Raw genomic sequence first — 16,632 nt, forward strand, 5'->3', positions numbered from 1 at the left:
TGCATCGCATATCATATCTCGCATATCATACATGTTTTGCATCATGTTGCTTGTGCATTTCTCGTGATTGATTGTGGTTCCGTTGCTTGTGTTCTTGTTGTGGGTAGAGCCGGGAGACGAGTTCGTGAACGAGGAACCTGTTGAGTACGCTTATGAGGATCAAGCTTTCGACAACTCCGAGAACCTTGCAGGCAAGATGACCACCCCTCGAAATCACTTCTATCTTTGCTTTGCGAGTTGTTCGTTCTGTTGCCATGCTCCGCTACCTACCACATGCTATATCATGCCTCCCATATTGCCATGTCAGCCTCTAACCATCTTTTCCTAGCAAACCGTTGTTTGGCTAAGTTACCGCTTTTGCTCAGCCCTTCTTATAGCGTTGCTAGTTGCAGGTGAAGTTGAAGTTTGTTCCATGTTGAAACATGGATATGTTGGGATATCACAATATCTCTTATTTAATTAATGCATCTATATATTTGGTAAAGGGTGGAAGGCTCGGCCTTATGCCTGGTGTTTTGTTCCACGCTTGCCGCCCTAGTTTCTGTCATACCGGTATTATGTTCCTTGAGTTTGCGTTCCTTACGCGGTTGGGTGATTTATGGGACCCCCTTGACAGTTCGCTTTGAATAAAACTCCTCCAGCAAGGCCCAACTTTGGTTTTACCATTTGCCACCTAAGCCTTTTCCCCCGGGTTTTCGCGAGCCCGAGGGTCATCTTATTTTAACCCCCCGGGCCAGTGCTCCTTCGAGTGTTGGTCCGAACTGAGTAGACTGCGGGGCCCCCTCATGGAAATTCGAGGTCTGGGTTTTACTCGTAGGATGTCTCATCCGGTGTTGCCGTGAGAACGAGATATGTGCAGCTCCTATCGGGATTTGTCGGCACATCGGCCGGCTTTGCTGGTCTTGTTTTACCATTGTCGAAATGTCAGGTAAACCGGGATTCCGAGACTGATTGGGTCTTTCCGGGAGAAGGTTTATCCTTTGTTGACCGTGAGAGCTTATGATGGGCCAAGTTGGGACACCCCTGCAGGGTAATATCTTTCGAAAGCCGTGCCCGCGGTTATGAGGCAGATGGGAATTTGTTAATGTCTGGTTATAGAGAACTTGTCACTTGACCCAGTTAAAATACATCAACTGTGTGTGTAGCCGTGATGGTCTCTTCTCGGCGGAGTCCGGGAAGTGAACACGGTTTGAGTTATGATTGACGTAAGTAGGAGTTCAGGATCACTTCTGGGTCATTGCTAGATGACGACCGTTCCGTTGCTACTCTTCTCGCTCTCTTCTGCGTATGTTAGCCACCATTTATGTTTATTGCCTGCTGCAGGTCCACCTCATTACACCATCCTTTCCTTTAAGCTTAAATAGTTTTGATCTCGCGGGTGTGAGATTGCTGAGTCCTCGTGACTCACAGATTCTACCAAAACAGTTGCAGGTGCCGACGATGCCAGTGCAGATGATGGGATCGATCTCAAGTGGGAGTTCGATGAGGAACGTGGTCGTTACTATGTGTCTTTTCCTGATGATCAGTAGTGGAGCCCAGTTGGGGCGATCGGGGATCTAGCTTTTGGGGTTATCTTATTTTTATTTGGATCTTGACCGTAGTCGGTCTATGTGTGTATTTTGGATGATGTATGGATTATATTTATGTATTGTGTGAAGTGGCGATTGTAAGCCAGCTCTTTATCCCATTCTCGTTCGTTACATGGGATTGTGTGAAGATGACCCTTCTTGCGACAAAACCACTATGCGGTTATGCCTCTAAGTCGTGCCTCGACACGTGGGAGATATAGCCGCATCGTGGGCGTTACAAGTTGGTAATCAGAGCCATCCCCGACTTAGGAGCCCCCTGCTTGATCGAATCGCTGGCATTGTTGAGTCTAGAACAAAAATGTTTTGAGCCTTAGGATTATATATATCGGAGAGTAGGATTCTTTTTACTCCTCAGTCTCTTCGTCGCTCTGGTGAGGCCTCCTGACGTAGAAGTTTTGACTCTTCTCTCCTCAAATTTCACTAAAAAAATTTTAGGATCACGCGGGTATCTTGGAATCGTTCCGATGGTTTTGTGACGAGAACATTGTTCTTGGTGCCTCCTGACATTTAGGGGTTTTGGCAGTGTCCCGGGGAGTTGAGCTCCGAGGTGTTGTCGTCACAATTTTATCGTTGCAGTTCTGGAATACCTGAGTTTCGCCGACATCGAAATCTCTTTTATGCAGTTGTTGGTGAGATCACCTCGACGCCACCCAGTACTGGGGTGGGAGTTCGAGAGTATTGCCATAACTCGTATAACGGATGCTTTTCGAAGGTTGAGGTAAACGATTTCCGAAGGTTTCTTGGTTATGTGTTGACGGATGGATACAACTGGATCTAGGGATTGCTAGTTTGGGTGATATATTTTGTGTCCCCTGTATCCCCAACACTAGATTGCATAACCAGAAAGTTTCGGGAGTTTATAAGTGGGAATTCAAGTAGCTCCTAGGATATCTTTCCGACAGACGCATGATATGAGATTGGGGTTCGACGTCTAGTGGTCCGCCTTTCCACGGTTGGTTTTACAGTGGTCTCGTAGTGTCTTAAAGAGTCCTTGGCTATGCCGACTCGGGGACGCTTCGTATGTCATGTGCACAGCCTTGTACATGATGGTGCTGTACGATTGAACCCGTGTGGGCCCCACCATGAAAACTTCGGACGAAATCTCTATCATATGTTTGTTCCAGCTTATTCTGCAAGCCAATACTTTGTTTTGTTTTGAATTGTGGTATTCGAGTTGCTTCGAAATCATATGTTGATTCCATATATTTTTCTAAGTGGCTTCTCAACTTAATGGAAGTGTGATGATTTACTACCGAATTCATTCGTTCATCCTCGTTCGAATGTTTATTGTGAAGACTATATGTTGCAATTTCTATCCGTTGATTCTACTTGTCTATTTGTCTATCAAGATGCTAACGGATGTCACCCTCTTCAGGATGGCTCCGCCAACGCGTCAGAATCCGGAACGCAATGAAGGGAGTCAAGCGAACCCTCCGCCACCACCTCCGCCTCCGGAGGCATGGCAAGCTATCATGGCAGCCACCAACGCCAATGCTCAGATGATTCTGCAACTCTTGCAAGAACGCACCCAAGGGCAAGGCAATCAAGGAAATAAAGGTCAAGGCAACAATCAGCCTCACTTCGCTACACTCAACCAGTTTCTCGCAAATCAGCCCAAGTCTTTCAGCTACTGTGCCAAGGCCACGGATGCCGATGATTGGCTCGTGGACATCCACAAGCATTTTGAATGTAGCAATGTCAGGCCTGAGGACTATGTCAAGTTCGCTTCTTTTCAGCTCAAGGACCAAGCTGCTGATTGGTATCAACAATACAAAGATTCCAGAGGAGGTCGTGTGATCACTTGGACTGACTTTTGTCGGGACTTCAAAGCGCACCACATTCCACAAAGTGTTGTTGAGAGCAAGCGTGAGGAGTTCCGCAATCTCAAGCAAGGCAACATGTCTGTGTATCAATTCAACATCCAGTTTCAGAAACTTGCTCGCTTCGCTAAACAAGACGTTCCTGATGAAAAGAGCATGATCTATCACTTCAGAGGTGGCCTTAGAGAGGATCTGCAGTTAGCTCTCGTTCTTGTTGAGCCTACTCAGTTTGATCAATTCTACAATATGGCACTGAAGCAAGAGGCTGCTCAACTCAAGTGTGAGGCTTCTAAGAAGAGAGTCAGGGACGCAGTTCAGTCTTCTTCTTCCTCACTTGTGGCAGCTAAGCAACAGAAGTTCTGGTTGCCTCCTCCTCCTCCGTTTCGTCAGCCTTACCAGCAGAAGAACAAAGATGGCCATGGTTCTTCCCACTCTTCCAACTCTGGCTATCAGAACAAGTCTCAGAATCAAGCTCCAAAGTCCAATGCTCCTTACCACCGTCCACTCTCAGAGGTGACTTGCAACAAGTGTCAGCAGAAAGGTCACTATGCTAACAAGTGCTTCAACCAAAGGCGCCTACCTCCTCCTCCTCCTGTCAGATCTTCCAGCAATGCAGTGGTCAAGCATAATCCAAAGTTTGCAAAGGTGAACATGATGAATGCAGCTCAAGCGGAGGAATCTACTGATGTGATAATGGGTAATCTCTCAGTTAATGACATTCCTGCAAAAGTCTTATTTGATACTGGTGCATCGCATTCTTTCTTGTCATACCCATTTGCATCGAAGCACAATGTTGACACAGAGATTTTATCCAAAGTTATGCAAGTTGTTTCCCTGGGAAAGCTTTTGACTTCTAGTTTGGTTGCTCCGGATGTTTCCATCAAGATGGGGAACTATAAATTCCTGTCTTCTCCAGTTGTTCTTGGTGACTCGGATATTGATCTAATTCTCGGGACGGACTGGCTTTCTAAGCACAAGGCCCAACTTGATTGTGCTGCTAGGGAAATTCAATTGACACACTCTTCTGAGGATGTGATTATTTATGCCGCTCGTGATGAAACCATTCGGTTATTTTCTCTCAATGAGAAGGGCAAATTGAATGCCATCTCTCAAATTCCAGTCGTTTGTGAGTATCAAGATGTCTTTCCAGAAGAGCTTCCGGGTATGCCTCCTCACCGGCTAGTTGAGTTCGTCATCGATCTTGAGCCGGGCACTGAACCCGTTTGCAAGCGTCCATACAAGCTTGGACCTAACGAGCTGAAGGAATTTAAGAAACAGCTCGATGAACAAGAGCGTCTGGGTTTGATTAGACCGAGTTCATCTCCATGGGGTTGTGGTGTTCTTTTTGTCAAGAAGAAGGATGGCACGGACCGACTTTGTGTCGATTACCGTCCATTGAACAAGAAGACAATCAAGAACAAGTATCCACTTCCCAACATCAATGAGCTATTCGAGCAACTCAAAGGTGCTAAAGTATTCTCCAAGCTTGACCTTCGTATGGGTTATCATCAGATTCGCATTCGTGAAGAAGATATTCCCAAGACAGCATTCAGAACAAGCTTTGGTTCTTATGAATATACTGTCGTGTCTTTCGGCCTTGTCAATGCTCCTCCAACATTCTCTCGGATGATGAATTTCATCTTCAACCCCTATACCAATGAATTCGTCCTGGTGTATCTCGATGATATCTTGGTCTTCTCCAAGAATAAGAAGGACCATGCCAAACATTTGCGATTGGTGCTCGACAAGCTCAGAGAGTATAAATTCTATGTGAAGTTCTCCAAATGTGAGTTTTGGCTCGATGAAGTTCTTTACCTTGGTCACATCATCTCTGCCATGGGCATCGCTGTTAACCCCGAGAAGGTGTCCGCAATTGTGAATTGGGAACCTCCTCAGAATGTCAAGCAGCTTCACAGTTTTCTTGGTCTTGCAAGCTATTGCCGAAGATTCGTTGAGAATTTCTCTAAGATTGCAAAGCCTCTTTCCAACCTCCTCCAGAAGCACGTGAGGTATGTCTGGTCTCCTGAGTGTGACATTGCTTTCAACACTCTCAAAGAGAAACTAGTCACAGCTCCTGTCTTAACTCCTCCTGATGAATCCAAGCCATTTGAAGTTTTCTGTGATGCTTCTCTTCAAGGTCTCGGTGCTGTGTTAATGCAAGAGAAGAAAGTTGTGGCCTATACCTCTCGTCAGTTGAAGCCCAATGAGAAGAACTACCCCACTCACGATCTTGAGTTGGCGGCAGTTGTCCATGCATTAATAACGTGGAGACATCTCTTGTTGGGAAGACAAGTGGGCATTTTCACCGATCACAAGAGTCTCAAGTATATCTTCACTCAGCCCAACCTCAACCTCAGGCAGACTCGATGGGTCGAAATGATTCAAGAGTACAATTCGAGTATTGAATATACTCCAGGTAAAGCCAATGTCATTGCAGATGCTTTGAGCAGGAAGGCTTATTGCAACAGCCTAATCCTCAAGCCATTCCAACCGGATCTTTGTGAAGCTTTCCGTAAGCTGAATCTCCAAGTTGTTCCTCAAGGCTTTCTTGCCAACCTCATAGTCTCTCCTACATTGGAAGATCAAATTCGTGAGGCACAACTTCTTGATGCCATGGTGAAGAAGGTGAAACGTGGTATCGACAAGGGTCTTTCCAAATACAAGTGCTATCGCATTGATGACAGAGACACTTTATTCTTCGAGGACCGGATTGTGGTTCCTAAAGGTGATCTAAGGAAAGTCATTATGAACGAGGCGCACAATTCTCTTCTTTCCATTCATCCTGGAAGTACGAAGATGTATCATGACCTCAAGCAGTCGTATTGGTGGACTCGAATGAAGCGAGAAATTGCTCAATTCGTGAATGAATGTGATGTCTGTCGAAGAGTGAAAGCAGAACACCAACGACCAGCTGGTCTCCTCCAACCTCTTGCCATCCCAGAATGGAAGTTTAATCATATCGAAATGGACTTCGTGACTGGATTTCCAAAGTCCAAGCATGGAAATGATGCTATCTTCGTTGTCATTGACAAGCTTTCTAAAGTGGCTCATTTCCTTCCAATCAAAGAATCCATCACAATAGCTTAGTTGGCAGAGCTATACACCTCCAGAATTGTCTCTTTGCACGGCATTCCACAATTGATTTCTTCAGATCGTGGAAGAATCTTCACCTGCAGAATTTCCAGAAGGCCATGGGCACCAACATTCGCTTCAGCACAGCTTTCCATCCTCAAACTAGTGGCCAAGTCGAGCGAGTCAATCAAATTCTTGAAGATATGCTCAGGGCTTGTGTCATTTCCTTTGGCTTGAAATGGGAAGATTGTCTTCCATATGCCGAATTCTCCTACCACAACAGCTTCCAAGCGAGTTCGGGCAAGGCCCCATTCGAGATTCTCTATGGCAGAAAGTGTCATACTCCTCTCAATTGGTCAGAGACTGGTGAACGCCAACTTCTTGGAAATGACTTAATCACTGAAGCTGAAGAAATGTGTAAAGTCATCCGTGATAATCTCAAAGCCGCGCAATCGCGCCAAAAGAGTTACTATGATAGTAAGCACCGTGATGTGGCTTTCGAGATCGGAGACCATGTCTACCTCCACGTCTCTCCAATGAAAGGCACTCGTCGCATCGGTATCAAAGGGAAGCTTGCCCCTAGATACGTGGGTCCTTTCAAGATCATTGGCAAAAGAGGCGACCTCGCCTATCAACTTGAGCTTCCTTCCAACTTCGCGAACGTGCACGATGTGTTCCACATGTCACAGCTCCACAAGTGCTTCAAGACGCCTGAGCGCACCATCAACTTCGAAGAGATTGACCTCCAAGAAGATTTTTCTTATCATGAGCACCCCGTGGCTATTCTTGAAGAAACTGAGCGCAAGACTCGCAACAAGTCAATCAAATTCCTGAAAGTGAAGTGGTCGCACCATTCTGACCGAGAAGCCACATGGGAACGCGAGGACCATCTCCGTTCCGAATATCCGGAGTTCTTTCAGTCCTAGATCTCGGGACGAGATCCTCTCGTAGTGGTGGAGTGTTGTAACACCCCGGATGTAACTTTCCATATTTGAAACTCCAACTCTTGCCATTTTCGGCTATGTGTTATGATATTCCCTCTGTGGTCAGGTTTTGTCTTTCGTTTTGCATTTTGTTCATGTCATGCATCTCTTTATCATGTCATCATGTGCATTGCATTTGCATACGTGTTCGTCTCATGCATCCGAGCATTTTCCCCGTTGTCCGTTTTGCAATTCGGCGCTCCCATCTCCTCTTGTTTCCTTTCGTGAGCGGGTGTCAAACGTTCTCGGAATGGACCGAGGCTTGTCAAGTGGCCTTGGTATACCACCGGTAGACCACCGGTTAAGTTTCGTTCCATTCGGAGGTCGTTTGGTACTCCAACGGTTAACCGGGCATCCGCATAGTCCATTTGTGGGTTGCAGAAAAACTCCCTCTATAAACAGCCCAAAACCCACCAAACTCTCTTCCATGCTGTAGGCCATTCGATCACGATCGTGTGGGCGAAAACAGCATCTCATTTGGACTCTCCTAGCTCCCTCTACCTATATATTTGCATCCCCTCCCGAAAACGTTTGCAGTCCAAACCCTAACCTCGCCCTCCGGCGCCGCCAGACACGTCCGTACCCCGCATGACGAAACCCCGCAGCCACTCCGAGCGCGCCACGTCACCCCCGGGTGCCCCACTTCGCCGCCGGCCCACGGGCCCACGGGGAGCCCGCCCGAGCCCCGTCGCCGCCGCCTCCCGTGCCAGCACCGCCGCCGCCCGGCCTCCGCCGTGCCCCGCCGCCGCCGCCGCGCCGCCCCCCGCCGTCGGTGCTGTCCGTCGCCGCCCGCGGGCACCGACGCCGACGCCCGCGCCGCCGTCTCCCCTTCGCCCGTCGCCGACACAAGCATGCAAACTAGGCTCCGTAATGTTTCTAATTTCAGGGACTTGTTCATAGCATCATAACTCTCTGCATATAGCTCCGTTTCGCGCGTGTATTATATCGAAATGTTCGTCTCGTGATGCTCTACATTTTGTTAAATTGCACCATGTTCATTAGAGGCCATCTTGATGCCCAAATATCTGGTGCAAGAGTGCTACTTGCTGTTATCTGCTGTTACTTAGCAGAACTTGGAGATTTGTTATTTTTGTTGCATTTATTCTGTGCTTCTTACGGGCATGAGCTCTACATATGTTTTGTTGTTTGCCATGCCATCTTTCCAGTGGTGTATGCCATGTATTTTTGTGATCTCTGTGGTGACTAGCACAAGCATGCAAACTAGGCTCCGTAATGTTTCTGATTTCTCCAAGTCTTTGTCTGTTGTTATTTTGTTGCCATGTAAACTTGATGCTACAGAGAGATCCATGCATATTTCGGAGATGTTCATTAAGGATGTTTTGTAGGTATTGTTGTAATTGATCCATTCCATGCCCTGGTTTGCAATTATGGAGTGACATAGCATGACCCAATCTTACTCAACCTTTGCTGTAAAATATTTCTGGCAGATTGTTTACGTGTTATTCAATTTTGCCAAGCTTGTTGTAGTTGTTCCATTTAAGCTATGTACTTGCTCTTGCCATGGATAGCTTCATACACATGCCATATTGCTGTAGGTATGCTAGTTTTTTCATTGATTGCTTTGTGATGAGTGCATCAAGCTCACAAAGATGCCTTCATATTATTGTTTCTGCCATGCTCTGTTTTCTGCTAAGTCGGAAACCTGTTAACGAAACTTGCTATGTTTAGATGGTTGCCATCATTTCTTATGGTCCTTTTTGGCTTATGGTCAGTAAGGGACTTTTGTCATATGCATTTAGTAGAACACTGCCATGCCTTGTTTTGCTATGTTAAGGCCCTGTAGCATGTTGATTGCATGCTCTGAACATTGCCACCTGATGCTGTTTTCTGCCATGTCCAGTAATTTCACCAAGTCTGTGATCCTGTTATCTTTTGCACTTTTTCCATGCTTGTTTGAGCCTGTCGTGTTGTGATCTAGCCATAGATCAGTGTCCATCTTTTGTCAAGCATCTCCTGTAGATTGCTGCCATATGCTTTGTTGCTACGTTGGAGTGCTGTAACATTGTTACTTGTTGCATTATAAGTGCTATCATGCTGTTAATCGCAGATACGTGTCATTCTTGTTTTGCTTGCCATTTGCAAACCGTGCATCCGTTTCCGGTGATCTTTATATCGATTTTGACCGAAATCATCTCATCTTTCCAGTGGAATGCTTGGTTTGCCAATTTACTGCCTTGTTCATCATTTTCCTTCCGGAGCACGCATATGCATCGCATATCATATCTCGCATATCATACATGTTTTGCATCATGTTGCTTGTGCATTTCTCGTGATTGATTGTGGTTCCGTTGCTTGTGTTCTTGTTGTGTGTAGAGCCGGGAGACGAGTTCGTGAACGAGGAACCTGTTGAGTACGCTTACGAGGATCAAGCTTTCGACAACTCCGAGAACCTTGCAGGCAAGATGACCACCCCTCAAAATCACTTCTATCTTTGTTTTGCGAGTTGTTCGTTCTGTTGCCATGCTCCGCTACCTACCACATGCTATATCATGCCTCCCATATTGCCATGTCAGCCTCTAACCATCTTTTCCTAGCAATCCTTTGTTTGGCTAAGGTACCGCTTTTGCCCAGCCCTTCTTATTGCGTTGCTAGTTGCAGGTGAAGTTGACGTTTGTTCCATGTTGGAACATGGATATGTTGGGATATCACAATATCTCTTTTTTAATTAATGCATCTATATATTTGGTAAAGGGTGGAAGGCTCGGCCTTATGCCTGGTGTTTTGTTCCACGCTTGCCGCCCTAGTTTCTGTCATACCGGTATTATGTTCCTTTAGTTTGCGTTCCTTACGCGGTTGGGTGGGACCCCCTTGACAGTTCGCCTTGAATAAAACTCCTCCAGCAAGGCCCAACTTTGGTTTTACCATTTGCCACCTAAGCGTTTTCCCCCGGGTTTTCGCGAGCCCGAGGGTCATCTTATTTTAACCCCTCCCCCCCGGGCCAGTGCTCCTGCGAGTGTTGGTCCGAACTGAGTAGACTGCGGGGCCCCCTCGTGGAAACTCGAGGTCTGGTTTTACTCGTAGGATGTCTCATCCGGTGTTGCCCTGAGAACGAGAGATGTGCAGCTCCTATCGGGATTTGTCGGCACATCGGGCGGCTTTGCTGGTCTTGTTTTACCATTGTCGAAATGTCTTGTAAACCGGGATTCCGAGACTGATCGGGTCTTTCCGGGAGAAGGTTTATCCTTCGTTGACCGTGAGAGCTTATGATGGGCCAAGTTGGGACACCCCTGCAGGGTAATATCTTTCGAAAGCAGTGCCCGCGGTTATGAGGCAGATGGGAATTTGTTAATGTCCGGTTATAGAGAACTTGTCACTTGACCCAGTTAAAATACATCAACTGTGTGTGTAGCCGTGATGGTCTCTTCTCGGCGGAGTCCGGGAAGTGAACACGGTTTGAGTTATGATTGACGTAAGTAGGAGTTCAGGATCACTTCTGGGTCATTGCTAGATGACGACCGTTCCGTTGCTACTCTTCTCGCTCTCTTCTGCGTATGTTAGCCACCATTTATGTTTATTGCCTGCTGCAGCTCCACCTCATTACACCATCCTTTCCTTTAAGCTTAAATGGTTTTGATCTCGCGGGTGTGAGATTGCTGAGTCCTCGTGACTCACAGATTCTACAAAAACTGTTGCAGGTGCCGACGATGCCAGTGCGGATGATGGGATTGATCTCAAGTGGGAGTTCGATGAGGAACGTGGTCGTTACTATGTGTCTTTTCCTGATGATCAGTAGTGGAGCCCAGTTGGGGCGATCGGGGATCTAGCTTTTGGGGTTATCTTATTTTTATTTGGATCTTGACCGTAGTCGGTCTATGTGTGTATTTTGGATGATGTATGGATTATATTTATGTATTGTGTGAAGTGGCGATTGTAAGCCATCTCTTTATCCCATTCTTGTTCGTTACATGGGATTGTGTGAAGATGACCCTTCTTGCGACAAAACCACTATGCAGTTATGCCTCTAAGTCGTGCCTCGACACGTGGGAGATATAGCCGCATCGTGGGCGTTACAGTTGGTGTGGTGGTAGAGTCTTCACAAAGATCTGCATGCCACCACGCAGGTGCTTGCTGAGTTGACCTGGAAGCTCGTAGAAGTCCCCGGCAAGGGGCTTTCCGGGGGTCTCGTGGGCATCCTCGGCAAGATCTTCGTCTTCTGGTTCTCATCTAGTCTTGTAGGCTTCTGATTATCACAAAGATCTGCATGCCACCATGGAGGCGCCTCCCGAGCCTTGGTTCCAATGCGTCGATGGTGTCAAAACTCTCAGGCTCAAGGGTGGCAGACTCATTGGTGTTGGGCAAGTTGTCCCGGCAAGGTTCATGCCCGGGCTGTGGAGGCCGCCCTGGCAAGGGCCTTGCCGGGGGAGTTCACCTCGCCCTTCTGCTCTTCATGCTTCTGGTCTTGAGCGCTGCTCTGGTAGTCATGCGTCCGTCTTCCTCTGCCCCGGCAAGCGTGGTCACAGGTGTGGCTACAACTGCCCGTGCATAAGTAAAGGGGTACCAAAAGGACCCCTACTTTTGTACACTGACAGGAGCCCCCGGGCCTGGGCCACACATAAGCACAAAGCGTTGTTGGGCCAGGCCCAAAACGGTGCGCGGGGGCGCGTGGCAGAGTTTTACCGTAGTAACTCCTTTGCTCGTTGGGCTTCGCCACGACCCATGTTGAATGCGTGATGTGGGGGTCGTGCGTGACGTGGGGGTCATTCGTGGGGCAGCCGCAGCGTGCTTGCGTAACGTCGCGGTAAATGGTAAAGAGGTGGCCCATGTTTTCCCCATAAAAAGGGAAAATTGCAGGGGCACTGCTAATTTACCCTATGCGCCCTCTCCATTCTCGGATCCGCCGCCCCCTTATTCTTCCTCAAGCTCTTGCCTTTGCTCGCCACTGTCGCGCCCTTGCTGCCCTCAATCCCTCAGCCCCCTCTAGCGGCCATGGCGCCCAAGACAGGCAATGGCAAGGGAGTGGCCAAGGACATCGGGGAGAAGGAGGCGGCGGAGTGCGAGTTGGCGGAGCTTCAGACGCAGCACGCCTACTTCCCCTCGACGGTCGATGCGGTCCACCTCAGGGACTACTTCTTGACCCTGTGGGGGAGGGAGACGACGGGGCACCCTGCCACGCGCATCGTCCCTGCCGATTTCGCCAAGGCCGGCCCAAATCGGTACCCCTTCTTCGTCGACTTCTTCTCTTGCGGGCTCTGCCCCCCTTTCTCTGATTTCTTCAATGACGTCATGCACACCTACGGCTTCCATCTTCTGGATCTTACGCCGAATGTCGTGGCGTGCATGGCCTTCTTTGCCCATCTCTGCGAGGGCTTCGCCGGAGTGCTCCCCAGCACGGCGCTCTTCCGCCACTATTTCTACCCTCGCATCCAGCCAGGGGCGCCATCTCCGGCCGCATCACCTGTATCCCGAGGTCTCAGGAGAAGGGCACGTACCCGGAGGGTGCCCAGAAGGAAAGGTGGGAGGAGTGGCGGAGCCGGTGGTGCTGGATCGAGGAGAAGGATCCACAGAAGTTCGGCCGGGTTCGCCAGAGTCCGCCGATCCACTGCAAGGACTGGAGCGACCTCGATGCCAATGACAAGAAGCTCTCGGTCGCCACCACCCGGATCCTTCGCCTCACCGAGGCCGGGCTCACCCTTGTGATGATTGAGGATGATTTCATCCGCCGCCGGATTGCCCCACCGCCCAACAAGGGGAGGCCGGCCTGGGACTACAGGAACGCTGCGGACGTCATGAGGCTCCACCCTGGTCTGAAGCACAATTTCACGGTGATGGGGCACGCCCATTTCTGCCAGAGGCTCTTTCAGCTCAATGTGGATGGCGATGGCAGCGCTGAGAGGACCGGCAAGGCCGTCAAGGGGCCTCTGTTTGGGTTGCCGGCGGGAGTTGTCCCGCTGAGCAACAACTCTCGCCAGTCTGCTATCATCGCCATGATGCCGGACTTCAACGCGCACGGCCTTGTCCCGGCCTGGGGCAAGCCGCCACTAGAGAAGGTGCAGGAGCCGACACAGGCGAAGGCCATCCGCGCACCTTCAATGCAGACCGGCCGCTTGATGGCGTCAAGCCGAGGGCAGGCATCGACCGGCCACTTCACGAGTCCGAAGTAACTGCTGGGTATGGCTCTGCCAAGCCACAGCCATATTATCAAATCCTTCATGGCTAGTTCGGCCACCCTATGCAGTTCAACCAACTATTTTAACTAATCGCTAAAGGGCACCGGATGTTCTGGCGCAAGGTATTGCGACCAGAACAGCTTCTCCGTTGAGCTGCCATCTTCGGCACGGAAGAATTTCGCAGCATCAGCAATGTTGTGCGGCATATCCACAAACGCTCGTGGAGAAATCCAAATCCGGGTCAGTAATAAGTACCTTTTCTTCACATAGTTGCTTTGCATAATGAAGGCCTTACCCGCCATAATTTTCTTGGCCTCTTGGATTTCCTGGAGGGCGCCCTGGGCTTCAACCCGGGCATCTTGCGCACTTTGGCGGGCCTTGGCAAGCTCGGACTCTTGATCCGCAATCTTGCGCTCCAAGGACTCACATTTCTTTACAGCGCCCTGGAGCTCTTGTTGGGCCTCACCAACCCTGGCCTCGTGCTTTTCACGGACGGATTGTTCATCCGCCGCTCTCTTCTGGGCTTCGGCCAGCGCGACCTTGAGGGTCTCCACCTCTGTCGCAGCTCCTACAAATATCATGTCAGTATTGTCAACACAAATCATTTATCCTTTCTAATATACAGAAGGTCATGGCATACCTTGTTTGTCCTCCAGCTGCTTTTTCACACGGCCGAGCTCTTCCTCGGCCCGCGCCAGACTCTGCTTTAGTCTGGAGACTTCGGCAGCATGGGAGGTCGCGGCCAGCAGCGACGCCTGCTTTTTCAACATAGGCATGTATTGTTAGTTTCCTACGAAATTTATTTCATCCTCTGTCCGGCTTTTTCTTTCCGAACACCGAACAGAGTCCCAGGGGCTACTGTCTATACTGTGATATTCTTTTTACATAATTGCATTGCTTACCTCAAAGCCTGTTAGAAGGCTGGTGCAGGCTTCTATCAGTCCGTTCTTAACGGACTGCACCCTCACAACCACCGTACCCATGAGGGTACGGTGTTCCTCGACAATGGAAGCACTTCATAGCGCTTCCTATAGAGTGTCCGGTGCCTCTGGTTGGACAGAGGTCATCGGCGCAATAGGCACACCCCCTTCTCTTGAAGAAGGCTACCTGGCGGCTTCCAAAGATGAAGACCGCTCGAGGTCGGTATGAGCCGGACTGCAAGTACACAATTTAATATGTTCAAACAATGAAGAAAAGAGGGTGGGTGTACGCGTCAGGGTCTTTGAGTACTCACGATCCGGCCGGGGGCTTATTTTGGGGGCGCCGCTCCGGGCTGCTGTCGACATCCCATGCGGAGTTATCCGCGAGGGAGGCCTTCCCCTTCTTGGACGCCTCCACCTCCAGATTTGTGGAGGCCGCCCTTTTCTTCCTTCCCCCCTCAGGGGGAGAGTTGCTTTCCTCCTCCTCGTCGTCTTCTTCGGTGGTGGTGGAATGAGTCTCCGCGTCTCCGGACGTCATGTCCGAAGTACCCTTGCGGCGGAGGCCACTTCTGGTCTCTTTGGCCTTTTTCTTGGCCTTCTTCTCCGGCACCTGGTAGGGCACCAGAACCAGCATCTTCGTCAGAAGAGGCATGGCTGGTTACTCAAGCAGCGGAGCCGGACATCTAATCCGCTCCGCCCTCTTCACCCAATCCTGAAAAAATAAAATAGGGAGGCTTAGGCATTTTCCCTGAGCAAGCAAGTAAAAGATGCACCTTGAAACGCGAAAGACCTACCCGACTTGCGGGATGGGCCAGGTCGTGACCACGATCCTCGGTCGTTTCCGGCCACTCGTCACTGGCTTTGAAGAGCACCTTCAAGATATCTTCGTGCGTGGTTCCGAAGAACCATTGCAAGGTTTGGTGCTTGGCCGGATCGAACTCCCACACATGGCAAGTCCGGCTCTGGCATGGAAGAATCCGGCGAGCTAGCATCACCTGGATCACAATGACGAGATTGATGTTCTTCTCTACCATGCCCTGGATGCGCGTCTGTAGCGCCGTCAGCTCGTCAGACGAGGCCCAGTCCAGGCCCTTCTATAGCCAGGAGGTGAGCCGCACTAGGGGCCGGACTTGAATTCGGGAGCCGCGGTCCATGTGGCGTCGCGAGGCTATGTAACGTAGAGCCATTGCCGTTGCCACCCTTTGACGATCTCCACAAAGGTACCTTTGGGCCATGTGACGTTGGGCATCTTGCTCACCGTGGTGGCTCTGCACTCTGCGTGCTCGCCACTCACCACCTTTGGCTTCACATTGAAGATCTTTAGCCACAATCCGAAGTGGGGTGGGATGCGGAGGAAGGCCTCGCACACGACAATAAATGCCGAGATGTTGAGGATGGAATTCGGGGCTAGATCATGGAAATCTAGCCTGTAGTAGAACATGAGTTCACGGACGAAGGGGTGGAGAGGAAACCCTAACCCGCGGACGAAGTGGTGGATGAACACCACCCTCTTGTTGGGCTCCGGGGTGGGGACGATTTGCCCCTTGACCGGGAGCCGGTGGGCGATTTCCTTGGCCAAATACCCAGCCTCCCGGAGCTTCTTGATTTCCTTCTCCTTGACGGAGGAGGCCATCCACTTGCCTTGCACTCCGGATCCGGATATGGTTGGAGTGCTTCTTCGAGGTGGAAAAGATGGGAACTTGGGCGCTGGAGCTCGAGAATGGAGAGGCAGAGGAAGAGAAGGCATGGGTGAAAGGAGTAAATCCTTATCTCTTTATAAAGGCAGTGAATATCAAGCGCCTCCCCACTCGCCTCAAAACTCGCCTATTCCCAAGGGTCATGCAGACGGCACGGTTGGATTACCCACGCCCGTATTGATGAGTATCCCGCAATAAGGGGACATGATCTCTGCTTCGACAAGACGTGCCAATAAAACCTCATCTCGAAACATGGAGCGGCAGGTGGAAAAACGGTTCGAAAAGTTGTCAGCGGATTGGACTCGTGAAATATTATACTCTCTGCGGTTGAGTGAGGTGCTTGTTTTGCAGAGCCGGACACGTCCGTTGAAGACTGTGCGGAAGTATTCGGAGAAGGAACCCGCCTTGCAATGCCGAAGACAA

The sequence above is a fragment of the Aegilops tauschii genome, chromosome 7 (genome assembly GCF_002575655.3).
Source record: "Aegilops tauschii subsp. strangulata cultivar AL8/78 chromosome 7, Aet v6.0, whole genome shotgun sequence".
Classification (NCBI taxonomy): Eukaryota; Viridiplantae; Streptophyta; class Magnoliopsida; order Poales; family Poaceae; genus Aegilops; species Aegilops tauschii.